Source organism: Miniopterus natalensis, chromosome 19 (genome assembly GCF_054644295.1).
Source record: "Miniopterus natalensis isolate mMinNat1 chromosome 19, mMinNat1.hap1, whole genome shotgun sequence".
NCBI lineage: Eukaryota > Metazoa > Chordata > Mammalia > Chiroptera > Miniopteridae > Miniopterus > Miniopterus natalensis.
In genome coordinates, this window is record NC_142099.1 from 16,666,766 (window position 1) to 16,679,888 (window position 13,123).

Below are 13,123 nucleotides of genomic sequence, written 5' to 3' on the forward strand. Positions count from 1 at the left end.
TTTGAATGATGTGGGCTTCCTGAAGGCTCTGCCACTGCAGACCATGGGGACCAAAACCTCCACTCCCCCGAGATGGGCTTAGTCTACCCTAAGCCTGAGGCAGAGGGATGTCATTCATGGTCATCTCTCAGGCCCTCCTTTGCTCGACTGGTGTCAGGGGAGGGAAGGAGAGGGTGTCCAGTCCCGGACACCTGGGTCTTAGTTGTGGTTATGCCCAACTATGATAGCAAGAAAATTATCATGACCTCACCTTGGTTTCCTAATCTGGAATATAAGAAAGTGTTTTTAAATCATTTCCAAAATCTTCTCATGTATAAGCACCATGAGAATGTCACATTACAGAATAAGCACTCAGTCGATACTTTATCGAGGCATAGTTAATAGAATAATTTTCAGAGATCCATTGCCCCGCCACATCCTCTTCAGCCGGCCTCTTGATTTCAGCTACAACCAGAGTGGACAGGTCCTGGGACGCTCAGAATGGCCTTGTTCTGACCGTGCCCAGCCTCAAGGCCAGCCTGCAAGTCTTTCTGCTTCTGCTTTCTGGCTCAGCCTCGCCCTGTCACAACCTCAAACTCAACAACAACAACAAAGGATCCATTTACCTCTATCTCCCTCAAAAGTCACTGATTCAGGATCTCAGGGTAGCAAACATTTCCCACACAGAACAAGTTAAAAAGCTTTAACCATAGAAAAGAATAATTCACTGAACTTATGTTCCCCCAAAAAAAACCATCATTCAGGAAGTGAAAATACAAACCATGGGCTAGGCAAATATATTGGCAATATATGTATCATGCCAATAGCTGTACCTGGACTCATAGCCACAGTATATAAAGAATTGCTAGAAATTAATAATTGAAAAATGACCAACAAATTAATGTTATTAGAAATGGGCAAACTCTTGAACAGCCACTTGACAAAACAGGAGATCCAAATGGCCAATAAGCATATGAAAGTGTTCAGTACCATTAGTCATCATAGAAACACAAATTAAAACTACAATGTGATACCGTGACAATGAAAATGGCTACAATTTAAAAGGCTGACAATAATAAGTATAGGCAAGGATGTGGAGCAACTATAAATCTCATATACTGTTGGTAAATGTGTCTTTTGTTACAGTCACTTGGGAAAACTATTTGGTAATACTAACATTATGTAATTTTTTTTCTATGATCCAGAAATTCCAGTCCTGATAAATACCCAAAGAAATGAACATTTATATCTATCAAGATACATACAATAATGTACCTAACAACATTACTTCACAGCTCCAACTCAGAAACAACCCAAAGGTCCATTATTGGTAGAATGAATAAATGAATTGTGGTATAATTCATATAATGGAATATCATACAGCTGTAAAAAAGAACGAGCCAATATTATATAAAATAACATGGATGAATCTCACAGACATAATGTTGAGTAAAAAAGTCAGGCACCAAAGATTATGTACTGCATGATTCCATTTAAATAGAGTTTTTTTTAAAAAGGGTAAACTTTCTATCTATTGTGATCGAAGACAGAATAGTGATACCTTTGAATGGAGTATTGACAGACAGTGAGGGTAAAGTTGCTGCTGGCAATGTCCCATAGTTCCATCTCAGTGGTGGTTCCACGGTATAAATGTTTATATAAATATCTTTATGTATTTATATTTATATAAATATAAAATTCCCTGTATAACTATGTAAAATTCATTGAGCTGTACACTTAAGATCTGTGCATTTTGCAATATGGAAGTTATAGCTTCTTTTTTTTTTGAAGTCTGCCTAACGTCACATGCCCACCCCTAGATCAATAACTGTGCCCAGGGGATACAATGATTGGCTTCAGCTTATGGGTCATACAGTTCATTCCTAGGGCTGGGGATGGAGCCACCCAGACCAGGAATGGACAGAGGAGGGCCCTCAAAAGGGAATTGGGCTTGGCCGGGCGTGGCCCAGCGGTTGAGCGTCGACCTAGGATCCAGGCAATCGGGGTTCGATTCCCAGTCAGGGCACATGCCTGGGTTGTGGGCTCAATCAATGACTCTCTCATCATTGATGTTTCTCTCTCTCTCTCCCCCTCTCCTTTCCTCTCTCTGAAATCAATAAAGATATATTAAAAAAGAAAAAAAAGAAGGGAATTGGGAGGTGTTTCTGGAAGATGATGAACCAGACGTCCTGACAACTAATTTCCAGCAGTCAAATAGAGATGGCTGTCACCATGAGCAAGTGGATCAGGAAAACCCAGTCTCCAGGAAGAGAGAGAAAGAAAGAGGACTGAGAGATACACACAGAGTGACCTGGGTCCTGGCTTCCCAATTCCTGGGTCCTATGAGTGACACTACACTTCCTAATTTGGGGAACTGTGGGGGAACTTTTCATTCTTTTTGGCCATCTGGCATTTTAAAGCTCCTTCTATTGTTTGGGGAAGTTCCCCACCGTATGAATCTCGGAGGAGGCAGAGACCACCCACTGTCCTTGCTGAAAAGGCCAAATGCTTACTTTCCTGGCCTCCCTTGCAGCTAGAACGCAGACGGGTGGTATAGGCTCTGCCGAGGAGACTGCACCATTTCCTAAGTGCAAGGACCACAAAGCACATACATTCTGGCGGGTGGTCCATCTGAGCAGGTGCAGTCCAGGGCTTCAGGTGTCAGAGGAGCCAGCGCAATGGCAGGTGCCCAGCAGTGTGGCTCTGTGGCCCTCGCACACTGGTCTATATGTGATGCTGGGCCCTTTGCCTAGTGGGGCCCCACACCTGGGTCTCCAGCCTTCCTGACAACTTTGTGCCTGATTCAATATCCTTTCAATAGTTCCTTTTGGGCCTAAACTAACCACAGTTTGTTTATGCTGCTTGAAACAAGGATCCCTAACTGATAACAGCACACTTCCAGAAAATTCGCCTTCTATGGTTTATACCAATTTGCTTCCAATATAGAGAAACCAAGCCTGAAGCTAAGGCAGTGATTCTACTGGTCGAATTTCCTATGCGGTCATTCGGTCACATGGAAGGTGTTCAGTAGTAAACAAGCCCTTTACCGTCCCACAAATCACATGGCAGGAGGAAAAGGGAATACGCTCACTAACATGTTAGTTACCATGAGATGAGACTGTCTTAGTTTTCTAGGGCTGCCATAACAAAACACCAGACACGGGGTGGCTTAAACAATGGAAACAATTTCTCACAGGTCTGGAGCCAAGTCCAAGATCAAGGTGCTGTAAAATGTGGTTTCTGGTGAAGTCTCTCCTCCTGGCTTATAGCCAGTCACCTTCCCACTGTGTCCTCACATGGCCTTTCGTCTGTGTCTGCGACAGAAAGAAATCCCTGGTGTCACTTCCTCTTCTTATAGGGCACCAGGCCTGTCAGATTAGGGCCCCATCCCTATGACTTCATTTAACCTTAATTACCTCCTTAGAGGCCCTGTCTCCAAACAGAGTCACACTGGGGGTTAGGGCATCAATATATGAATTTTGGAGGAGAGAGTTCAGCCCCTAACAGGTATCCTCCCAGTACTGCAGAAGGGGAGCAAGAGGTGAAGACCTGTGTCCACGGTCTACCTAAAGCTTTGTACTTTCGCGTCCTGCTTGTGGAATCTAGCTCAAATCCTAGAAACACAAGCTTACAGAGCACCAGACAAGAAGCAGGTGGCTGTCACAAAGCCACAGGAAATGAACGAACGTGGAATGAAGCCGGCGTGACTGTCGGCCCTGAACCAGTGGCTGGAATAGCCCAGATACACCCACGGGCACCTGTCTGAGCTCCAGCTGCGTCCGTGGCTGACACACTGCCCATCCCTGACTCTCAGCATTTGGGGTCTCACATTCGGGTCCTGACTCTATGCTACTTTGTGAGTGCTGACAAAACCCCTTCCTCGGCCAAACTTTAATCGCTCTCCTTGAACCCCTCTTCTCCACCAGGCCTCCCTTGGCCTGCTGAGCCCATTTTTAACAAAGAATCCTACAAGCCAGCCAATTGAGAATCCCTCCCCCCCCCCCCCCCCGATGGCCAATCAAGCTCCTCTCTCTGCACCCCACCCTGATATTGAACCAAGTTCCTCTTGGTAATTTTCCATCCACTCCCTCACCCTGCCTGTTGGCTATAAATCCCCACTGTTGTATTAAGAGTCGAGTGCTATTTTCTCACCTACTACAGTAATTTTGAACAAAGTCTTCCTTGCCATTTTTAACAAGTGTCAGAATAACTTTTCAGCTTATTAGGGGCAAGACCCACATCTAACATTTCTCTTTCTTAGCATGTGGTTCAACTGGTACTTTGTCAAGAGGCGAGTGAGTAGGTGGACGGTTGAGTGACAGCAGAGAACCCCAAGGACTACCTACAGGGAAAGCCAAAGGCACCTGATGCTTATGAAGAATAGTGGGGGGGGATCAACCTTGGAACAGAAGGATGGAGAAGGGCAAGGGGAAGAAAACAGGGGGAGCCTTGTACACTTGTCAAAGTCAATTAGAAACACACTGTCACTTTGGGCCATTCCAGAAGCCAAGGGCCCCAACCTTGATGGTCCCAATGTCCCCTGAGTGTCCCCTGAGGTCCAAGAGGCAGCATTTGGCAGAGGGACAAGCCATGGACGATTGATTGTTCTGGCCCTGGCTCTGCTGCTCTTAGTTGTATGAGGCTGAACTTTTGCTGTCTCTCCACGTGTGAAATGAGAGTAACAAGCCTCCCTCTCAGGAGCAAGGAACTATGTGATTTTTCCTCCTTTTAAAGTAATGCTTGATATTTATTGAAAAGAATGCAAATGCTGTTTCCAAGGAGAATCAAGGAGCTGGGCTGAGTGTCTGTCTTTGTTTCGTTTTTAGTATGTTTTATCCTAGTGCACACATCCACCAGATTGCTGGAATTAGAAAACTGACAGCCATGTAAAACTGGTGGAAAGTAGAAAAGGAATGTCATGATTTGGCTGCACAACCTTGGAGCCATCTGATGGGCAGGAGATCCTGGGAGCAGGTAGGGAACTAACCAGGCTAGAAGATTGGCCCCTTTAGGTGTTGGTGAGCCAACCAAATCAACATCAAGGGAGGTGAAGCTATCTCAGGCATCTTCTGGGTTGGCCTTTATCTCCAAAAGGGGTTTGTTGCGGAGACATAGTGGGTGGTGGGGAAGTGTCATCATAGTTCCCAGGGCAGATGTAGGTCTGGCCAATGGGCTGTGGAAGCAGCAAGGCTGTGGGTGGTCTGACCGGTTAGTAACAGGGGCCTGGCCTACAGGTGAGGCTCAGGAGACAGTCCAATTTGCAGAGGAAGGTTTCTGGGCTGACTTGAATAGGTGACAGCATGCTTCAGAGGAAGGCCTGAGCCCCAGTGGCAAGTAACCGAGTCATTGTTCCTGGAACAAAAACAAGCAATTGGGGACAGAACCAGAGGGCAGGGTGAGCCAAGGGGACCAAGAATACCAAAGGTGGCTCTCTGGGCCTAGAAACCATCATCTTTATTGTCATCTCATCCAAAACACTACTTCATTTTATCAAGGACATTACAAGTGCTATTTTTAAAACACACAGGTTCCTGGTAGAAGCTATTTAATTTCATCCCACAGTTTGTAAAACGTGCTTTAAGTATCACAATGCCAAGACTGTGTTAGTCTCTATTTTACAGACAGGGCAAAGTGTTTTCCTGGGGCATCATTTCCCAAATTGTGTTCCATGGAATAGTAGGAGTAGTGCTGAGACATGAGAGTCCCACAGTTTAAAAAAAAACACAAAAAAAAACCTGTACCCAGATATATTTGAGAAATATTGCAGCAGAGGATCACGTCCCTGAGCCCAAACAGGAGTCGGAGACCTGGGTTTGAGGCCAGGCTTTGCCAACTATTAGCTATGTGGTTTGAGCAAGTAATAACCTTAGTTGTATAATCTGTAAAATGGAAATGATGAAACACCTACTTCATCAGGTTGCTGTGAGGATTCACATTATGAGTAAGAAAGCTCTCAGCACATCCTTGGTGCAGAGAAAGTTGTCAGTAAATGTGAGCTGCTATCAGCATCGTAGCAGGCTAGATATTGTTATTATCTTAAACCTGATCTTATCATTCTTTTTACGAAGAGATAAGTTTCCTTTAGGAAAACACCTTGATAGACCAGTTAGAGGAATAGGCAGAGATGAGACTCTGAAGCTATAAGACAGCAAGAGCCAAGATCAAAACCTGGAAAATCAAGTTGAAGAAACCAGAGTCCCGTAGGTCTGGGTACCCAGTAAGTGGCTGACTGATTCTTCACCCAGGCTGGCGTTACCACAAAGAGGCTCTGGCCAGAGGACAAGGTCTCCCTCAAGTCTTCACCTCCCTCTTTGGGGCACTATTCTACCCCCTTACACACCCACACATGCACACGCTCATACAAGACTCCCTTTCAGGAAGAAAGTCCCCAGCTCAACCCTACTAATCAAGTGTTCTTTCTTCCTCTTCGCTCCCTAAACTTCTCCTAAATGAAACTATTTTCATAAAGTTTCAATTATTTGCAATGAGGTGTATTACCTTTATAACCATGTTTTTAAAGCACTTTTTAAAAAAAATGTTGAAGACTCATCTCAGTCATTCTGGCCTCCAGAAAGTCTTCCTTGACCATCCCAACGTTAGACACCCCTTTTCTGGGGTCCTCTTCCCACCTATGCTACAGGACACACCACAATGCGCTGAAATGATCCAGGTGTTTGTGTCCCTTGCCTCAACCAGGCATGAAGCTCTAGGCGTGCAGGGGCTCTGACTTCTTCATCCAGGTATTCCCGGCACCTCAGTCCATAGCTGGCAGGAAGTCCCCTGGCACCAATGGATATATGACTGAATCTGGACATCTTCCCAGGAGAAGAGCCCTTGGCAAAGGAGAGTGGGCCTAACATGCAACCCCCTGGCCTGCAGGATGGGCGCTCAGATAGTGCCCTCTCCAAGGCTCCGAGCGGCATTATTACCTCCCGGAAATCCCCTGGTTGGGGGGCTTTTGGGGTGACATCCAGTATGTAAATACACAGGCCAGGTCCCGGTGAGCAGTAGCAACAGTGCCTTGTGTGAAAGTTCCACCGGCAGCCGAGGGCTCTTTCATTAGTCATTTCGACGCACACAGCTGTAAGGAATCCGGAGCCGCTCGATTTGGCTGGGGGGAGCGCATTTTCCACTCGTGGGCGTGTTGAAAACTTTCACACACACAAAAAAAGAGAGAGTCCAAAATGGGAAGCCAGAAATGGAAGGCAGGGACGCTAACGCAGCAGATACAATGGAGAGAAGCCTGGACTTGTGTCAAAGAGCCAGGTTGCCACTGGGACCCTGCCACTTGTGGATGTGTGATGGCCTTGGGCAAGTCCTGCCCTGCTCTCAGGACCCTTACATGCAAATAGAGATATTAATGCCTCCCTGGAAGGCGGGCAAGATTCACTGAGCTGGTGGGTGGGAAAGCCTGGGCTGACAGCCAGGCAGAATTCAAAGGTTAGGCATTACTGGGGGGTACACAGGTGGAAGACAGGGGGTTCATAGAAAGGAAAGGAAGGCGAAGGCTGGGGAAGGGGCGCTGATGACACCAGCTGCCAGCCCTCCCTGCAGCGCCTGCAAAAGAGCCCTGGGGAGAAGGGGAGGGAACAAAAGGAAACAGCTCTTCTTGCCACGGTTGGGGCAGGGGCAGAGGCCAGGAGTAATTCCACTCATGTCCCTGCTATAGTGGACTTAGGGACTGTTAAAGATTTAAAAAAAAAAAAAAGATTTACCATGAATCCTGGAGCTGACTCTACTGATCACTTTACCCTGGATGGATGCCTATCCTGATCTGATTTTGACCTTGGTTCGTTTGGTTTGTTCGTGCGTAAGATGAGAGGCCAGGTCTGTGCTCCTTCCCCTGATTTTCTCCTCATGCTACATTTCTGCATTTGACACATGTTTATTGAATGAGCTGCATGCAACAGGATGCAAATAAAATGCATGTTTTTCTTCTTTTTTCTGTCCCTTCAACGCCCCTAATCTGCGCTTGCTCTTTCCCTGCCCTTTGTTTGAAAGCTGAGCAGTACCATGAACTTTCTAGCCACTCAGGCGTGAAACAAAGAGGCGCTCGGTCTTGGCCTTTAAAAGACGGGCCCCGGGTAGTGATCAGTTCTCCACTCAGGGCAGCGCTTCCCTCTGTGGCTTTTCACTTCGGGCTTGAAAACCCGCGGTGCCCAGGCGAAGGTCATGGTCTTCACCATTTTCCCCGCTCCGCCTCCCTTAGCCAGCTGCTAATTCTCAACCTCAAGCCTTGGGACCGGGGAAAGGGGCAACGTTGTTTGTGGCTCTGAATGTCACGACGCAGCCTTAGTGTCGTCAGGATCTGGCGAAGGTCACACGCTGGCTTTAGGACTGCTCTTGGGCACGCTGCAGCAAGAGGGCACCGCCAGCAGGAGGCAGTAAGGCCTTTCCCTTGCCCAGAAGCGCCGCCTCTCAGGTTTAACGCGGCCGGCCGTGCAGTTCCCTTAAGGCAGAGCTACACAGGCTTTCCCTCCGTTTAAAAACAAAATAAAGAAAACGAACACCTAAAACTACAGACACATTAACTTGGCTAGCATAAACTAAATATAATTTTATAGTGATACTAACAAAGATTCTTTGCTTGACCAAACTTTGGTCAGGCCCCTGAACCTTCTCCTAGGCCATCTGTGCACTTCCTTATAAAATCTGCTTTTAGCAAGAACCCTGCTAAGCCATTTTAGCCAGAACCCCCACCCCCCCACCCCTCAATATCTAACCGCCTTTGATACCTGCTCAGGTTCCTCAGGCTCCAGCATCTCCCAGGGGATGTCCTGTCACGCTGGCTCACCTTCAGCAAGAATCCTGTTAGGTTCGGTTCACCAGAGCCCACCGGAACCTTGATGTTTCCTCTTAGTAATTTTTCTTTCTTTTTTTTTTTTTTTTTTTTTTCTGTTTTTACTTTTATTAGCATTTATTTTATGCTGAATTTACTCCCAGGCCATAAGTTTTTGTGTGTTTATCCAAAGGAAATGGAAACAGGATATCAACAAGATATCTGCACCTCTGTGTTCGTTGCAGCATTGTTCACAATAGCCACGGTATGAAAACAGCCTAAGTGTCCACCAGTGGGTGAACCGGTAAATAAGAGGTAAATAAGAACCGGTAAACAACAGGGTTTTATTTGGCCAAGAGAAAGAAGAAATCCTGCCACTTGCAACTGCACGGGTGGATCTTGAGGGCACTATGCTGAGTGAAGTGAGCCAGAAACAGCCAGACAAATACAACCCGGTGCCACTTAGATATGGAGTTTGGGGGATGTTGGGGTTTTCTTTTGGGGTTTTGCATTTTGTTTTGTTTTTTTGTCTAACTCAGGAACAGAGAGTAGAAAAGTGGTTGCCAGTGGTGAGAAGATTGCGGGGAGGGTGCGGGAGGAAGGGGGAGAGGGAGGAGAGGTTGGCAAATGTGTACAAACTTCCAGCTCTCAGACGAATGAGACCCGAGGATCTGATGTAAAACCTGGTGACTGTAGTTGATAGCACAGTGCTGTAAAATAGAAGTTTCCCGAGTGGGACTTAAATGTTCTCACAGAAAGGGAAGAGAAAAGATACATATGTGAGTAAAAAGACTTAAATGTGGTATTATTTTATCTTCACAACATCCCTACAAGATCATTTGTGTCACCCCTCACCCCCGCTTAGGGTTGCCAGATAAAATATAGGTTGCCCCATTAAATATGAATTTCAGACATTTAGTGTAAGTTTGTCCACACAATATCAGAGGCACCCTCAATGCATGGGACACAAATATTTCATGGGGCGCTTTTATATTTTAAAAACATGTTGTGCATCTGAAATTCAAATTTAACTAGGCATTTTTATTTGGTTCTTTTTATTTGGTAAAACTGGCAACCCGACCCCTATTTTCATAGATAAGGAAAGTGAGCCTCCAGGAAGGTGAGTAACTTGACCAAAGCCGACACCTGGTAAGCAGCGCTGCTGAGCTCTGAACCCCAGGCCCACGGAACCCCGTTCCCTCTATTACGCTGCCCCTCCTTGGCTGCCCAGGAAACCCTCATCTGCCAGCTGCTCCCATTTTCTGGTGAAATAACCCGAGACACCCTTCCTGGCTAACTAGGAGAAAATCTTTCCTGCCCGCCGAAGGATTCCCTGAAAGGTGAAATCCCACAACTGATTTTCCCAACTCTATCTTCCTTGCTAGTTTACCTCTTTTGGAAAAACAAACAAAAAACCTCCCTCATTGTTTTTTTCACACCGGTATTCAAGTTTCTGTAACTCTTTCACGGTTGCCTCGAGTAACCAAAATGTAAATACAACAGCCTATCCCATATTGTTCTTCTGGCTTGAATTACCTGAAATGTAATATGGTAATTTGAACCTAAACCTAAAGAGAAAGAAAACAAAACACAAAAAACCCCGCAGTATCTATGCTATAAGGATATCACGTTTAGCATTTCTTTTTGTTATTGTTTTTCTAGTCATGTCTCCCAATATTTGAATAATAGATTTAAGCAGCTGGTGTTTCACTGCGGGGTTAACGTGCTGTGGTGGGACCGCAGCAGGACAGTGCTCCTCCACAAGGTCAAAGTTAATCTCTAGAAAAAAAAAAAGAAAAAAAACAAAGGAACATTTAAAGGAGTTTACACATGTAAAGTGCTTGAATTGGAGCGCTCAGCAGGTGCGAGCTAGAGTTACCACTATTTTTAATAGCTGGGGACTGTAAGATCTGGAAGGGGTTTTGTAACTAAGAAGCCATAAACGGAGCAGAGAGAGAGAATGGTGGTGCCTAGAGGGAAAAGGGACTGAGAGGGTGGATGAAGTCCTCTCCTTCATTCAACAACCACTTTTTAAAGCAGTGCTATGGGCCAGTCTTGAGGTTCAGGTGGGGAGTCCGGCGAGAAAGGGAGGCCTTCGTAGAGCGGCGTGGTAACTGGACAACCAGAGGGTGACGGCCAGTGCGGAGCGGGAGCACAGACGAGGGCGGCCCGAGCCACATGAGGGGTCAGAAAGCTGCTGCTTCCTGGGGCAGTGAGGGTGGTGACCCAGCACCAAGCACAGGGGGAGCCACCACCTCTGCCACCTGTCAGAAAGGCACCACGAGGCTCGCTGACCTTTGACTCCCCAGCACCTGGCACTGTGCCCGGCACAGGGTGGGTACTCACTCTACCAATGTTTTTGAAGACCGGGAGGAGGCTGATGTTGTGGGTTTAGGCTTTTAAAGAGCATGAATGAAATGTCTTACAGAGCTTTAGCGATGTATTTCAACCCTCCTCAAACACCTTTGTTGCAGATCTGCCACAACCAGAAACTGGCATCATCACGTCACCACAGCAGAGGAAGGGGCTCCCTGAATTAGCAAGAACTTTCAGGGAGATGCTGGTATGAAGCTGTCGGCTGCCGCTTTGCCAAAGAAATCCTATACTTGAATAGCCGCTCCTCACAAGCCCACTCAAGTGCTGCCAGTTATTTTTAACCTTCCATAGCCCTCCAGTTAGGAGTGTGGCCGGCTGAGCCCGCAGCTGTTGAGTCAAACCCAAGTCTGCTCAACCCTCCCCACCTTGCAGTCAACAGATCACATGTACAGCACAGATCTTATGTTGAGTGTCCCTATCACAAAATCTAATAAACTGAGTGGGAGGAAACTTTTAGAGGAGATGGGTATGTGTATGGCTATACAGGATTTTTAAAGTCTGTTCTTTATCCAGGTCCAGCAAGTTTCTCGTTGGCCTCAAGGAAATGAGAGTTTTTATGGCTCTTCATGCACAAGGCTATATTATCTCCAGAAAATTTTCACTTCTGTCAGAATCATGTAACACTGAAAATGTTGCCTTGCCATTCTGAGCAGGTTAAAAAAAAGTATTTATGAATTGAATGTGTACTTCTTTGACTTTCCATGCATTTGAATGATTCCACATATATCTACTGGCGAGTTCTATTGCTTTCTTTGTCAACTGTATCTTTTGCCTATTTCCTATATTAAGAATAATAACACTTTGACTTACCAGGTGGAAGCGTTTTTTCCCAGCATGTCATTTGCTTCTTAATTTTGCTTATTACATATTCTGATATATGGAATTTAAAATTATTCCATCTGTGCAAATTGTTTCCTGTGGCTTCTTCATTTATGCTTGGGAAGTCTTCCAATTCAAAGATCATACAGTAATTGTGTATATTTTTTCTAGTAATTTATTTATTATATTTGTTTTATATCTCATGGTTAAATTTTAAGCCCCTAAGTCACACTGTATTTATATCAGGTTATGGTCCCAATGAAGTCAAGATTGGGCTGCGCTTTGAGTTTTAAGGGTTGGTTTTGTTTGAGTCTGTATATTGGACCACGGCCATCTTCGTTTTGGAAGTTATTCTGTGTCAAAGCGATTTGGTTCACTTAGTAATTTTTAAGTACAGAATTTCTTGGCACACCCTCTTCAGTGGAGTAATAAAATGTTCTCATTATGAAAGGAATTCAAGCAATTACAGCCAAAACCTTCTTACTAGTGTCTCTGACCAGGTATATTTCAGAGTGAAGAATGTTAACTATGATTCAGCTAGCAGCCAGCTGCTGTCCCCGGGGGCTTCTGTGAGGCCTCGGAACAGCTACAAAGAGTTAAACAGGTTATTTTACCAGCAGCATCTGTAAAAGTGTTTGCTACTACTCCCTTGAAAGGTCAATTCCCCAAGGGTGCACAGAAGGAACAGTCACGAGCTTGGCATTCGTACAGGAAAGCTGCTCAACCAAAGGAAAGCATGACCCTCTGTGAAGTCAGATGTGTTTGGAAGGACCTGATCCAAGATTTCCAGCAAAGTACTGTCTACACAGCAAAGCCAAGGAGCAGGAACAACCCCTCCCCCATCAAGTATGGAACCGTATCAAGAACATCAAATTGAACATTGGAAAACGCGGTTGGAGCCTTTCCTCCACCACCAATGGTTCGGCCTTAGGTAAATCACTTAATGAGTTTGTTTTCTCTTCTAAAATGGGTGACCTCATAGGACTGTTGAGAGAACTAAAATGAGAAAATCCATCTAAATGTCCTGTGCAAACTGTAAAGCACTGGTCAAATACTGGTAGTTATTAATTAGTTTATGATTTAACTTATAATTGTCTACTTTTCTTGCTACAGAGGAAAAGGTGGTACTGGCTGTGTTTGGTCTGGTCGGCCCATCCTGGAGGAGCACTC